Here is a 16325-nt window from a genome sequence, read left to right on the forward strand (position 1 = left end):
GTCCACTGCACTAAATTCATTCTTACGACAAAGACTGGCAAAGCACCAAAGGAAATTTAAAAAAGGGAAAGAGAAAAGGTTCCTGAGCCCGAAGGGTTAACTCACTTGTCTATAGGGAAAAGGGGGGGAGGACATGTATAATTTCCTTTTATCCTAAAACAATGCATTTATTATTTTCTGTATATCTGGTAAAGGGCATGGCTTTCGGAGTGGAAAACAAAACAGACCTTGGTCACATGTTTGTTTGCCTCACCTCCTCCCTTCCCTTCTGATAAATAATCAAACATGCCATCCAGAAAAAACAAAATCAGCGAGCTGGGAAATTTGATGGTCATCAAACAGGCTGAGATAGCGAGAAAGGCAGCCCACTGTTCCCACACCGCCTGGGCCCCACACCTACACTGACATCTGAGTAAATAGCCCTGCTCACTCTTTCCATCTTCCCTACAATTACTCCTACTGTTAAACAAATTGTCCTTAAGGCAGTCACAAACAACCCCCCCCCTGCAAAGCAGAACAAACTTCTGGACATTAAAAAGAAAAAAAAAAAAAAAGCCGTCCCGACCACAGCAGTACACATAGAGACTTGTTTATTTGTGTTGATGTTTCTCCTATTAGATGATCTGGACAACTATGAAAATTCTATTTCTTTCCCTTCCTCTACTCTAACAGATGCTGTTGAAAATATTGAAGTTTATAGCTATTTAGGCTGAGGACTAACCTAGTTCAGAATAATAGCAATTCTCTTAAGATCAAAAGAGTCAATTTTCTACTTCCTGTCTATTCCCTCATCAGTACATGGCTTAAAAAAAAATAGCACCTGGCTTGCCAATTATAGTGAAGCTGAAGAACAGGGCTAGAGAGGGTGGAGAGGGAAGGATAGGAGGCCAGACGGTGGACTGGGGCAGGAAACGGTGGAACCATTTTTAAAAAGCTCATACATGCGTTTGAAAGTCATTTCCCCTGAAGAGCCCACGAGTTACAAGGCTCTGGCAGCCCGGGTGCCAGGGTTTGCTCGGCCATCCTAATTACCCACAGTGAAATGGTCAAGAGAGGTTCGGGAGCACAGTGAACAACCACTGCTGGAAGCAGGCAGGCTTTCTCTTTCCCTCGCAGCCCACCCCGTTTAAACAATAGTAATATGAATGAGATAATGACCGTGCGTGTTTCGGCAGTCTGACTTTTATTGGCATGAAATTGGTACAAATATTATCAAGACCGATTCGCCCATGATGATGGTGTCTTGATGTCAACCTCCGAGGACAACTCTGCAGAGTGTCACAGACACCATCCCCACACTCTCTCAGGGCTTGAGATAACAGGAAGGAAAAAAGCAGGCGGCACACACAGCAGAGGGAAAGTTACAATCTACATCCAGCCTGTAAAAGTGTCTGACAACACTGGCTGATTCTTCCCGAGCCGAGCCAAAGCCACATGTGAAATCAAGAGAGAATTAACAAGGAGTTAGCAGGATCCCTATGGGGGGAAAAGGAAGAAGAAGAAAAAACTTAGATGGAGAGGGAAGGGAGGAAGGAAGTACACAGTAAACAACTAGAAGCATCTCATTTTGTCCTTTACTGAACATCTGCCCAAGCAGAGATCCTGGCTTAAAAGTTTAACCCACTGAAAATGTTCCGTTTCTTTCTTTCTTTTTTAATCTCTGGACACTTACAGAGAAAATGAAGAGTTTGACCGAGTGAGTCGGCACCAGCTCCCTGTGCAGCTCCGTCTTGCCGTGGATGAGCTCTGGCTGTTTCTGTGAAGCGGGGTTTGCCGAGTGGTAAAAAGAGATGTTTGAATAAACAGGAAGTGCTGAGCGGCTGAAGCACACTCGAGGAGAGAACACACTGGAACACTGCCCTTTGTAGGCAACCTCGGGGAGGTTTGTCTCCACAGTAGCTGGCTGGGCTCTCACTCAATGACAAGGAAACCGCAAGAATTCCTTAAGTAATTCTTCACTTTCAAAGCTAGAAGATCAGTTGGAGCTTGCAGGTAATTTTCAAAGTTGCACGGAGCACTTAAAGAAATCTATTAATGTTCAACGTATCTAAATCACTCCAGGACGGCAAGCAGGGACACGGCACACACAGTGTGCTCCAGTAGACCAAGCCCTAGCCAAACGCAGCTCCTGCATGCAGGAGAGTACACACTAACAGGGCTTCAGGAAACCTGCTCTTGAGATATTTTTGTGGTGACATTTACATAGGCAGGGGGAGGGGAGGATGGGAGGGGGGAGGGAAGGAGAGAGGGAGGGAGGAAGGGAGGGAGAGACAGAGACAGAGACAGAGACGGAGAGAATGAATTCAGACCTTGTTGACAGAGGATTTGGGTCACATGTAATTTTCAAGATTTGTCAGCCAGCATTCCAGGGACGTGCCCTCTATCTGGTTTCATTGCTTTGCCTTTACTTTTACCTCATTTGCTATCAGGAAAACTACCTATGTATCACACAGTGCCCACCGGTCCTACTTCAGTGCTCCTTACCCTGCCCTAAATGATTATCAAGGTCCTGTCTTCTGCCACCAGTAGAACCTGAAAGACCACTAAAAAAGAAAAAAGGAAAAAAGAAAAAAAGAAAGAAAAGTGACCCACAGGAGGTACAGCAGATCAGCTTGAAGACAGGAGGGAGAGTTGAACAGCCATATTCAATTGAAGACAAGGAGATAGCAGCGAAGGCTTCCTTCCGAAAATGTATTGCTGTTGCGGCTGAGTTCCCTGCCACAGAGGCATCTGATTTGTTATTGAGCGTGGAATGCCGGCCTGTCTGTCAGGCAGGTGCTAATACTCGGCTAAAATAACTCATTGGGAACTGTCAGTGAGATGTTTACATAGGCCCCAATCTTTTCTTCATAGAAGGAAATTTTTTTTTACTGGAATTCATCTTCTTTTGATCTCACACTCAAAGCAACGGCAGCTTGATAGACATTCAAGTCTGAAAGCAAATCCAGACGCTGAAGATAAACCGCCAGAATATGACAGGCAGGAGCATCTAAAGCTCACAAAAATGAAGAGAACAGCATGTCGCCCGAGTATTACAATAGCGAAAATCAAGAGACGTATTAGGTGGAACTGATCAGCCACAAAAACAGTTCAAAAGGCAGATCACAGAAACAGGGCGAGGGGAAGGGTGGCAGTGGGAGGGGGGGTGGGGGGATGTTGGGATCAATCTGGTTTTTCTGCCTCACCTCCCTTCTGAGTCCCCATGTGTGCCTCTCCCCTGCATGAAAGGTGGAGTGCCCAGCGCAGAGCTTCTCCTAACTGGGCTGCTCCACGGACAGAGGAGCTTTCCTGACAATACGATTCAAGGGGCAGGAGAAGAAGGCAGGCACGTGCCCAGGCGTCCGCATGCTATACTGTACTGCCATCCATTCTGTTCTCCAGAGCAACACTGGAGGACACAAGCCTGGCCCAGATGAGGTGGGCAGTAGCAGACGACGCTCTGGCACAGACCAAGCCGGGATGGGCTAACGCTCTCCTCAAATGGCCAGGCAGTGAATGAATGCAAGAGTCCCACCTGCAGTCACACACATGGGCATGTTCCTCCAGTCCCAGAGACGTGTCACTGTTCCACCCCTAGAAGCTTTGAAACCAACCAGGCCAGTCTCTTAAAGGGGTTATTGCAGGGACTCTTTTTTTATGGACATAAAAAATTTCAAAGAACTTTTTCTTAGAGGCATTCTATTGTTTTAAAATGATGCCCCTTGCTCTAATTAAAGCCAATGCATGAAACAACAGATAAAGACATTCTCTGAGCAGTTCTGCCCTTGAGTTGTTTATTAACAAACACTGAAAGGGAAGAGGCAGAATCAGGTTAAAGGACATCAGAAAATTTACCCAGTGCTTCTTTCCCAATTGTGAGCTTCTTCTGGGATTAGAAAAGTGAGGTTCTCTTTTTCATAATAGGCTAGGATTTTTTAAACTACTGCATTTCTCTCTCCCTCCCTCCCTCCTTCCCCCTGTCTTATGGGTTTTAAAAATGCACAACCCAATTTCCAAAGCTGTAATCAGTTTATGATTTGGATACATGGGTAACTGAGTTACAAACATGGAAACAAACTGTGAGGAACAGGGCCAGTAGAGTGTGTGGCACTCAGCAGTCAGGATGTCCACACAAGATCTGCCTTTCAAATATATGTTCACCCTATTCATACAAACATTCTTTACAATACCTTCCTATTATAAAGATTACGGTAGTCTCATCAACTCATCAAGTTAGACAGAGACCCCTGGGAACAAAATGCAGCAGACCACTGCTAGGGAATTCTCTCCAGTCAGGGTGCTTCAAGAACAACTTGACCAGCTCCACGGGGACATCCTTTAGCTATGGCAGGTCAGGAGAGTGACACTGTTGGAAATTCCAAAAGGTCCTGGGGAACACTGGCCAGGGGCTAGCAGGCTCTTGCTGACAGGGATGAGCACACAGAGGTTTGCAATGCCAGGTCTTGGGAGCATGGCAGTGTAATTCTAGGGGCCACTGTCTAGTTTCTGTTCATAAACTCCTGGAGTGTGTCAACATATGCCATATCAGGTGTTTGGCCTTTGTGACTATGTGTTTGACTTCAGGGTAAATATTTTGCACATTTTTAACATAAATATTTTCTGTTTTGTTCACAGTCCAAGCATGTTGTATGTTCACTCTATTTGTAAATATTTTCTTCCTTTTATAACAATAATATCCTTTAAGTCAAAACATGTTTGTGTTTATTTTATCAAAACAAATTCTTAGTTCAAAACAACATGACATGTTGTCTACATGGTTTCTAGGTTACACAAAACAAACAAACAAACAGCAAACACCATACCACACTCTAAGCTGTTTTGTATTTTAAAAACAGGTCATCTCTGCCCAGTCCCATGGAGATGTGAAACACTCAGAGCTGAAGATTTTGCTTTAAACTGTACTCCACCAAACACGCCAGTCTCCTCCATTATTCTCCTACAAAGAAACAATGCAGTTGCTTTCACCATTTGCTCCCTGAATTTCTCAACTTCCATATTCCACATTACTGTATGTTACCCCCAAACAGGGGAGGTTTACCATAAAAGTGAAATGCAGTTTCCCTTGTAGATTAGAAAACAGATTTTTCCTCCACAAAGAATGCAACTGCCTTCACTTTGATGCAAGAAGTAACATTCCTTTTCTTGGGACATTAAAGGTCTGTTAAAAAAATCTGCCAAGTAAGAAGCCCTTCATTAATATAATTCAATGATTGTTGGGGTTTTTTGATATAAACAACTTCTGAGATGTCATTTTAAAAACCTCATAATGACACCATTAAAGAGCTACCATTTTTAACAGAGTGATTGTCTGCTCAGGGCCATGGAATGGTACCCATGCTTCCTTTCTCCCCTTTCAGACTTCTGCTGGACTTGAATGTCACCATAGACCTTGAATCTTCCAATGTGAAATGGCTTCGCTAATTGCTTTAATTGCTTGAAGATGTGCAGGCAGGTGAAACCCGATCCCCGTGGCCATTGTAGAAACTAAGAACAACACTGGAATGTTTACATAGTGGTTTGATTTTAATAGACAGAAGGGCTGAGTTTAAGACAGCAAGAACACAGCTAATAGGTGACCTCTTAATGTAGTCCTCCTCTAAAAAAAATAGTACTAAGGACATACAGCCAAACACAATGTCATGTTCTGAAAGGCAGTATCCTAAATACCAAGGTTATTGCCCGGTACCTGACATTTCCACCCGAAACACTACACTTAAGAAAATTAAAACAAAAAACAACTTTAAATGCCAGTCACCTTCTAAACAGATTAGGACTCTACGGTATTTTGAACTAAGCACACTCGTTTAAATTTTAAATTGCTTATTTTTCCCCACCGGTGTAACACTTCATTGTCCCTTAGAGGGGAAGGCCTAGTGTCCCTCACCCACTTACGACTTCCTGTCTCTTGAATGCTGTTTGATTGTAGAGTCGAGGCTAAACCCCCTTCACATCAGTGCTGTGCACAAAAACCTGCATGTCCGTCCTGCCCGTCCCCCTGCCATGTGACCTTAGGGTCAGCTTCTCATTAATAGGACTAAGAAGGACTTTGGAGTGGACATTCAGCAGTAGTGGCCATACTCATTGCTTGTTTTAACGGCTTTAAATGGTCACGGGGGAGGAGGGTTGGTGATACCTCCCCACGGCTGTCCTCCCACAGGGGCACATATACAATCAGTGCACGACAGGAAATGAGTGATGTGCCACAGTCACTAACTCACAAGGGTTTAGCAGGGCCAGATTTATAAAGGTGAGTAAGTATACTTTATATACGCAGTAGATACACAAATAAATACGTAAGTTTGTACGTGCGTTTGTGTATACAGATATCCATGTGCATACACACAGGATTCATGTATATAGGAATATTTCATATATAGTCACTGTTTCGGAATGGAGAAAATAATGCAATGATTTTAGGGGTAAGCTGGGTAATTTGAGGTAATAGATATATCTTGAGAATAGTTCAGACAAGGAGGTACTCCTCCATAGAGCAGGGAGGTATTGTGTAAGCACTGCTTACCTAGGTAATGTTGCACATTAACTCGTGAGGATGAAATACAAATTGCAGAAAGGAAGGAAAAAAAAAAACAGGAAAATGTCCTTTTAAAGCCGTAAACAGTTTTAAATGCTACAAGCTATGTAGTAAACTTATAGGAATTTCTTTGCCTGAACGATCTGTCCCCAGACACAGAGTCAAATAATGAAACCAAAATACGTGCATATAATATCCCTTTGAGCCACCACCGCCTGACATGTATTTATCAACACTTACACCCTTTCCTAAAAGTGAAATCCCTTGGTAAGAAGTACTGCCCTTCCCTCTGCAAAAGGAGGGGAGACAGTATCCATTTAAACATTAAGTATAAACTAGTTCAAACCAGCGAGAGGTACACAGAGGGAAAAGTAAACAGGCCCCACTGCCTACCCCCAAAATAGTTCCCCTCTGAAAGCTCTCAGCAGCGAGTGCCTGGTACGGAGGGCTGCCCTCCGAGCTGGAAGGGTCAGCCGAGCTATGTTAAGCTGACAGGTTCAGTTTACAGCGGCCAGGACTTTGTTTGGATATACTGGCCTTGCTCACCGCCAGCTTAACAACAGATGGCTAGAAAACTTTCATTATGTTGCACAGGACTGAACTGCAAACAATCCGGAAAACTGTGAAAAAGTTTAACTCCCTCTGAACCAATGTGCCAAAGCAGAGCCCGCACAGGCCCAGGGTCCTGTAGAAGCAGGCTGGACCCAGAACCTGCCAAGTGGAGTTGAGGATCAGCCACCCTTTCAGGCTGCAGACCTACAGAGAGCTAACTAACAGAGGCTTTATTTTAACTGTTCAAAGGCCAGACCTTATAAGGAGTGGTACCCATTGTGCCTTCGTTGTGTTTTCTTTTCCTAAAACGTAGCGACAGACTTTCTTTCCCTTCAGAGAGAAAAATCTTCCAGACAATTCCCAATCCCCAAGCTCTCTTCCTGCCTCCCCTTTCTTCAGGAAGCTGGCAGGACTGCACCAGTCTCACCCCAAACACCTAGATTTAAATATGACTTACCCAAATCTGCGTATAATTTAAATATTCATTAAGCCGTTTCAATCCCACCAAATCGTAGTCTCTTCTAATGCTCGGAGACAGGTTATAAATACACCTTCACAGGTTTAATTCAATTGGCAATTGGAGAGGTCTTATCACGGGAAATGTGTTATTTTCCTATTATTCGAGAAATGAACAAATGTGTTTTCCACAAATGTATTTTAGAAGCTACCCTTTGCTGTTATTGAAAGAAAATTGTGTTTATGACTCCTTTAGCATAGTGTAAACTCATAAACGTCAACAGAGAGTACAAGGAAAACTGTCAACTAAATATTGTTTCCTTCACGAGCTGTTCTTCCAAGTCAATTACGCCTTTCAACTTCTGGGGCATTGTATGATAAACTGGCAGTAAAAATCATTCACATTAATATACCATGGTGCCTTGCCTGCAAAAGGTAATTAAGGAAGTAAATGACTCATAAGAATAGACATATTAGCTGCAAAATGAAAGGCAACTGAGCTGCCACATAAAAATATGTACCATTAAGATACCGCATTTTCATATTCCTGTAATCAGCTCCACTAGACTAATGCTTATTTAATCCAGTTCTGAGCTAAGTCCATCAACAACTGTTTTTCGCTGTTTTCTCCTTGACTGAACATTATGAGAGCAGGTTTGGAATAAATACTGCAATGAGATTTTTGCATACTCAATTGAAGAACAGGTTTTTCCATTTTAAAATCTATTTTTCTTTCCCCGAGAAATACAACATTAAAAAAAAAGATTACTGGTAGAAGAAAATTAGACATAGCAAGTTAGATGTGCCTTCCTTAACAGGTAGGGTGTCTGGGAGAAGAGATGTTTGTTTTCTCTATTCACCCTTTCTAGCAGTTATGAGCATAAGGATGTTGGGCCTCCAGTTGCCAGACCCCGGCTTCTCTCATGAAGGCCGCTTGTTATAATGCCTGTCACTAGCATTATGGAGTTATGAGCAATTCATGCTTTAGCAAAGGTGGAAGAAGAAGACAGGAACTGAGGAGGGGGCTGGTGAGGGGGGGTGAGGGTAGAGCTCTCAGAATAACCCAGTGGCGCCCGAGTCCTTCCAGAGTTAGCCTCCTGACAGACAGATGACCCCTTCTCAGGAGAACTGAAACTAACCACAAACTCTACACCCCCCTGTCCATTTTCAGGTCCCCATGCTTGATTCTCCATAGTCCTTTATTTTAAGGCATCCCTGACAGCCCATCCTAGCCCAGTCCCCTCCCCAAAAACAAAACATTAGCCACTTAACAAAGTCTGAGATGGTTTTTGGAGGCAAAGTTGCTCACCTTTCTTGCCATCTGCGCCCTTGATCCTCACCAGTTGCAGGGGCCAGCCCTAGGCACTGGGAATACATCTAGAGACACTAGAGGTGGGAGGTCTCCTGGATGCAGAAGAAATGCCCACTCCTATGGCAAGCATCTGTCGTAACTGATGATGCATAGGCCTTCTAATCCAGTTTGGGTGTCTGTTTCTACAACTCCAGCTATACTCTCCTGACCAGTAAAAACTGGTCTACAAATGACTGCAGAACCTGCCTTTCTTAAAGTCTGTTAATAGTGCACCCACAGTCAATGACTCCAAATGCTTCTAGACAATGCTCACAACTCACAAAGAAACTGCAAAAAGTCTTAGCTTTGTTTGCTTTCTGGGAGAAGACAGGCTTTCAATAAATAAAGTTCTAGATTTCTATAGGAGTCAGGCCTTCACACTCTCTGCTCACTGGCATCTAGAAGACATTTTGTTTTCAAAATTGACAAACTACCAGTTAGGTCCTCAAGGGTAGTGCAGATCAGGAGAATAGCCTGACGAGGACCCATTCCTACTGATTTGTCTTTTCATGGCCCGGTGAATGCAGGGAACCCCCAGGTATGGGTGGATCTCCCCTTGTAATGCAATGTCTCTTGTTGGAGCAGATACGGTCTAGAACAATTAATGAACTCTAATTAAATAACAAAGGTCCTTGTGCTCACAGAACAGTGGGAAACACACATAGGGGTGACATGAATGCTTCTAATCTTCATATGGAATTCTTGAGATTTAGGAACATAAGAACAAGGGGCATTTCCACCAGCCTTTACAAACAAGCCTTCACGGAATATAGTTAGCTGTTAATAATAAATACACCATTATCAAAGATGCAAAGTTATGACTATGATGCCTGTAACCTTTGTATTTGTGACAATTAACCCACATGGATGAATACAATGATACATGAATTAGTTTTTTTTTAACATACATTGAAAAAATAATAAAATAAAAGGACCTTGTAGGAAAAGGAAGGCAAGGAGGCAGCTCCTTGGAGCCTGGTATTCACCAGACCTTCAGCAATTTGGAGTCAAACATGTAATTAAGAAAGATAACCCCAGTTTTCATAGTCATTAGAGGCTTTGGGTAATAGAATACTCTCTCTCCAAAGTGTTACAAATACACTACACTTGTAAATAACCTGCAATGCCTGGAGAAAGTATACTTCTTACCAAGGGCAAAGCTACTGTGCAATGAGGAACACTAAATGACAGGCTGGCGTTCAACCCCATTAGCTGCTAGGTGATAGCGGCACATTCGCTAGCACGCGACCTGTGAAAAATCTGAGATCTCTTTAAATCTTTGAATTGGATTACTGCATTAATTCTTAAGAACTGCGATCCCTCAACCAAGTCAAATTGCCCTCATTAACAGTGGAAAAACTGCCTCTGCAATAAGTATTTCTTTAAAAAGGTATTTATTATCTATAATCACTTTCACATACTTCACCTAGAAATCTAACCAAATAATGCCAACAACTCTGAAACCAGCACCCCAACTTTGCATATTAATTTGGGTTCAAATAAAAATAAAAAATGAAAGTGTTTGCACGTGGTTTAAATTTACTTCTGTGTACCAGATATCTCCTTTCATGCTAAGTAGCAGTCATCTCCAGTTCACAGGAGAGACCGAGGTTCACGGAAGTTTCTGGAGGAGACCATTTAAGTGCCCTCAGCTGACTGTGGGCACAGCAGTCTCTCAGTTCCTCTGTTATAGATGGTGTATGGATGGAATTCAATCCCAGACTAGGTTCTCTATGCTACTGTAGAAACTGGCAGCACAGATTCCTCTAAATCACACTCAGAGAATTAAAAGGCAGGCAGAAGAAAGGAAACAGTAGCAATGTCGCACCCAGTGTGGAAATGACACCCATAATAGATATTTACAACACAGGCTCCCTCCTCTTCCCACATCAGATCTGCATGGAACATTCAACCTGTTGTGAGAATGTATTCCTCTGTGTCGTTTTAGATCAGTGGTTCTCAACCTGTGGGTCTTGGCCCCTCTGGAAGTCGAATGACCTTTTCATAGGGGTCACATATCAGATATCCTACATGTCAGAGGTTTACACTATGATTCATAACAGTAGCAAAATTAGTTATCAATTAGCAATGAAATCATTTTTTGGCTGGGGGTCACCACAACATGAGGAACTGTACTAAAGGGTCACGGCATTAGGAAGGTTGAGAGCCACAGCTGTAGAGCGATGGAAAGGCAAAAAGGAAGGAGTGTTCAGTGATCAACCCTGCCATTAAAACGGCCTCAAGTGGGTCTCACCCTGAGCACAGTGCAACTAATTCCAGTCCTTTATGATCAATGGGGGTCCCTCTGAGGACTGGTCTCCAGCGTCATGGTGCTGCTTCTATTGGCTTAAGTCCCCTCCATCACTGGCCAGGGCATGAGGGTCTTCATACCATTGACATTAACAAGTGTATTGGGGCCTGACAGAAGTGGGCTGGTCTGGATTTATTGAAATTGACTATTTTTAGAGTGTATATGAGAGGCGGGAAAAGGAGGAGAAGTAGAGGTTGTTTTCCAAGCTGGCTAAAAACCAGTGCTTCTAAACAGCCACAATAAAATGCTACCTGGAGTTCCTAGTAAAAACCCAGAGGCCTTACAGGTTCCAAAGTGCCTTCTGAATCATAAAGAAACATAGATAAGCTTTGCCCCACGTTGTGTCATTGTGTGTGAAATGTGCTTATCTATGAAAGATGTGAACATAGGCAGTCCCTATTTAACTTACAAGGAGGGAAAAATCAATTAGACAGAGCATCCAAAAGGAGCACAAGGAAGGACCTAGGGGCTGGAGCAGCACATTTCTAACAATCTTATCATCTACTGCAACTGTAAAACAGTAACTTCCCCCAAAGTATTTGCTGTTAAAAATGAATACCTCCATGCCATACCAGATGCACAGAGCCATGCTTAAGATAATTCATTCTAATAGTCATGTTAGAGTAGTTTTTAGTCTCAAGAATGCATCGGGAATTTGTGTTCACTCTTATACTGCATGGTGGGAATCATCTACCCATTTTACAGAGGAAATCAGGTTCTTGCTGCTCTCATGGGTTTGGAGGTTTGGCTCCCAGACGGTGGCATTCATTTCAGACTCAGCTAAGAGTACTTAGCTGGTCATCTCTAGAGCTCTCCACAGCATTTGTGTGGGTCGTTACTGTGGCTGCCCAAAGAAATAAAACAGGAGGAAAAGGAGATAGAGACGGCTGTAACAGGGCACTAAAACACTAGATACAGCGGCTAGGATCCTAGCACTTAAGAGACCAAAGTGGAAGGATAGCAAGCTCAAAGCCAACCTGTGCTAATTGGTGAGTTCAAGGGCAACCTGGGCTACAGAACAAGACCCTTTCTTTACAAATATAAAAAGACAATTGCCATGAACTGTGATTCTGAGGCTCACCACATGCCTCCTTCCTGGGGGCACCCCAAGTTCTGCAGCACAATGCAGACACTGTTCCGCTCAGCCTCCATCTGCAGTCTCCCATCTCCGAGTGCTTTATGATTGTCAATCAGGTTCTTGTCAAACAGTAACTGCTTTAGCGATGACCTCATGAGTAACTCGGTTTCAGGTTCTAGCGGCCTCTGCGGCACATGTTGATGTTAACCATTCTCCAGCACCGGAGTCTTCCCGAATTCACAGGTCATTAATCACAGAAGGGTTCATATCTGCTGCACGCTGCGCATGGGCCTTGGAAGCGGGGTGGGGGAGGCAGAGCTGGACCTTCCTTTCTTGACACTTCACACCGTCTAGCTGCAGTGAGATACCACGCAGGCAGAGACCAGCTACTGAGAAAGATAAGAGAGCCACAATCCAAGAACAACTTGACCCACTGCCTCAGTTTTACCCTAATGGCACTAAAACATCTGGCAATTCGTCTTTGAGCAGGTGACTTTTAAGACAGAGCAGAGAATGAACCAGACAGGAAAAGGAAGAGAGGGGAGGTCCTGGGAGCTGGAGCAGAGATAACACTAAAGAAAGATAAGCTTACTGAACAGTGACACAACATTGTCCAGTCAACAAATCCCATGTCTTGTTCTCTAAAAGACACAGAAATACACTGGTCACAAAGTAGACTTTTTATTAAATGATCTCCCAAGTGCAAAAAGCATCTTATTGGCAGAAACAGAAACACCTCCCAAAATCATCAAAACATTTACGTAATTACCATGGAGGTTGGCTCTTGTTTCTGTTTTTACCATATCCCAAGTCTCCTTATAATGGGGTAGGCAGAATTCTAAGATGACCCATCCCTACCTTCAGTACAGGCACCCACCCCTTCCCAGGAAAGTCAGTCACAGTCACAGGGGGGGGTGCTGGTGCTAAGGGAATCTGCAGCTGTAAATATAGACCAGCAGGACTTAAGATAGGGTGCTTATCTGAAGGGGCCTGCCGGCATCACATGAACCCTTTAACTGGCATTTTGAGATCAGAGGCGGAGGATGTCAGAGATTGGAAGCGCAAGAAAGATCCAGTGCACTGTTGTTGGCTTTGTGATGAGCTGGTCATGGGGCAAGAGACCACAGAAGGCACAAAAGACGTGTGCAGCCTCGGGCCAACCAACAAGCAGCAAGCGAATAAAAGACCTTAGTCCTTCAACCAGGGAACTGTCCATACCTGCATGAATACAGAACAATCTTCAGCATGAACTCAGGCCAGCTAACACCTTCATCTCAGTCTGTTGATCTCCCAGCACATAACCCAGCAACCCTGTACCTGCCTTCCTGACCTACACAAGCATAAGCTACCAACAGTGTGTGCAAGCTGCCAGATTGGTACCAATATGTTATGTAGCAACAAAGGACACGAAGAAAATGAAAATTGTACTGCCTATGCTTAGAGCATAGAAAGGGTGTGGTTTTTAATTCTATGTGTATCTGTGTGTGTGCCTGAGTATAACTATGTATGTATTACACGCATGCAGTGCCTGAAGAAGTGAGAAAAGGCGTGCTAGAACCGGAGTGACAGATGGGTGTGAGCCATCACTTGCATGCTTGGGACTTGAACTCGGGTCCTCTGCAAGAGCAGCCAGAGCTCTTAACTGATGAGTCATCGCTACAGTCCCTGAAAGGGGTTCTTTATTGATGAGAACTCAAGGGTAGAGGGGAAAAGGGAAGAGCCTGCATCCTGGTCCCTCTTGGGGTGGGGACTGTTACAGTCTGAATGTGAAATGCTCCTTGTGGGCTCATGGGTTTACGCTTGGCCCTAGGATAACAGTGCTGTAGAATCTTTATGAGTTGGGGTGGTAAGTCTTATTGTTAAAGAACCGGTGCTCCTTCCTGGTCTCCCAAGATGAGAACAAGCAGTCTTATGGTCCTGTCTTCATAGCCCCCAGCTATACCTTCCACACCATGATAAAGTATGTCTTCTTGAACCAGAAGCCAAAATGAGTCCTTCCTTTCTTAAGTTGCTTTTTGTTAAAGTATCAGAGGAATGCTGCAGCCTAGGCCAGTCACGCCCTGCCCCTAGGCCTCACTGTGATCATCTGTTAAAGGGGAACAACAGGAAACATGGCAGTGAGTAGCACATTGGGAGAAGGCAGAGGTAAAGATGCTGTTTCTGTAGGTTTGAGGCAACATCTCATTTAGCCTGGGTTGGCCCCATAGCCACCACTCCCTCTCTAAAGTGCTGGGATTACAAGTATGCACCATCAACCTGGGCTGGCACAGTGCTGAGGACCATCCCAGTGTTTCCTGCATGCTGGGCAAGGGCCCTCCCAACTGAGCTACCCTCAGTCCCCGCACTGGTTTTTATTTTGTACTGTTTCCTTCAGGGGCCACTACATAATGAGAATCCTCTTCCAATTATCCTAATTACCTATGCTAATAATGATCAAGGCACAAATTCAAAATCATTTCTGGCTACAGAAGAGAAGGGGCACTGTAAACCCTTCTTGATGTTTTTGACAGCCCACGCACGGAGTCAGGAAAAGATACTTCCCTGGGAAAGGAGAAGCTGGGTGGGAGGTAGCTACCACGATGCCACCTTCTCTCCTGGTGGCACGCAGTGCTGAGGAAGGGGGTGTGGAATCGGTCTGACTGTAGATTCCAGCTCCACACCTGCCCTTAGGCCAGGGACTGCTCCACTGTGCACTGGATCCCTCACATGTGAAGTAGGAAGAGGAAACAAAGTTGTGTTGAGAAGTCAGTGTTTATACGCATAGCCCACGACAGCTTTTATCTGTAAAGACAGGGTCTCACCATCTATCTGCAGCTGGCTTGAAACTCACTATGTAGACCAGGTGGGCCTTAAGCTCAGAGATGCACCTGCCTCTGCCTCCCGAGCTATGTGTGACTAACCATGGCTTTTATATGCTCACACACCTTCCCTATAGCATTCTGGCAAACAGCTGTTCATGTCTTTTGCCATCTATGAACAGAGCATCAGTTACCTCATTACTTCAGTGTTTCCAGGGCTCTTTCTGTAGTCTGTGTGCAGGTCCCTATGAAGATGGAATTTAACAGTATTTTCTCCCAGTTGGTAACTCACCTTTAAGGGAGGATTATATTTACATCTTAAAAATTCTTTTGTATAAAGCCAGCACGGAAAGACTGGATGGATGTTTGAAGCAACTTCCTAGGAAGTAAGTACAAGCCAGCAGCTACGGACAGGCCTGCTGTCCCTAGCAACAGGAGAACAGAGTGGCATCACAGCGTCAGTGGCTGGGGGAGCAGTCCCTTCTCATGATGCTTTTAAAGCTGTTGACTAATGATGCCATGTAAAGGTGGTGTCTTCTCGTCCTCTGTTTTTAGTGCCACTGAACCATTCCAGGTTAACAAATCAAATAAGCCATAGTGGCTATTTGTATGGTGAGATAAGGGAAATTAGTTTCAATGCCCAAACACGGACCTCCTTATATTAAAAACGGCTTAGCCACAGTGGCCACTTTCTCTAGTATGTCCTCAACAGCACACACACATGGAGCCAGCTCACCCTGGGTGCTTCCAGGGGAAACAGGACTGTCTTCTGAGGCGGGGTGTTATCAGGAAGAAGAGCTTATAAAACAGAGAACAATGTTAGTTAATGTAGTGAAAAACATACATCCCCGAACCTCCACCAAAAGGAGGATTTTAGAAACAACTCTCCCTATAGTCACACTTCCAACTCAAAGGATCTACTGGGCTCTACAAGTGACTCCGGTTTCCTTCAAATTCAGGTACTTGGAATCTGGAATGTGTCAAATGGGAGGAACGGCCTATCAACAAGAGAGTGGCTTTGTGATGAGCAGCAGGGAATGCCTATACCATACATTGTTACATGATGACTACAGCATGGAACCGATGCTTTGGCTGTAATACTAAGGAGAGGCAAAGCAGAGAAAAGCCTGGAGATGCCTCTTTGTCTCCATTCCCAGGGGTTTTAGGATGTTCTCTCCTCTGATCACTATGGGGTACAATGCAGAGCCATCCATCACCACCAGCGACCCTGGCTCTACCTGCTGGCA

At 44.2% G+C, this 16325-nt stretch overlaps 1 protein-coding gene across 11 annotated transcripts in view; it reads right to left on the reverse strand.

Annotated features, from left to right (window-relative positions):
* The window catches only part of Foxp1 (forkhead box P1), a 405483-nt gene that overhangs the window by 170023 nt on the left and 219135 nt on the right, over nucleotides 1–16325 (reverse strand). Inside the window, exon 1 of one of the 11 annotated variants that reach the window (XM_021227836.2) lies at nucleotides 1673–2122. The exons of the other annotated variants lie outside the window; for them this stretch is intronic. The gene's annotated coding sequence lies outside the window, so the exon portion shown is untranslated. Of the gene's footprint in view, nucleotides 1–1672; nucleotides 2123–16325 lie in introns of those variants that run through there. 11 annotated transcript variants of the gene reach the window in all.

This window comes from Mesocricetus auratus, unplaced genomic scaffold (genome assembly GCF_017639785.1).
Source record: "Mesocricetus auratus isolate SY011 unplaced genomic scaffold, BCM_Maur_2.0 Super-Scaffold_100676, whole genome shotgun sequence".
In the NCBI taxonomy this organism is placed as follows: domain Eukaryota; kingdom Metazoa; phylum Chordata; class Mammalia; order Rodentia; family Cricetidae; genus Mesocricetus; species Mesocricetus auratus.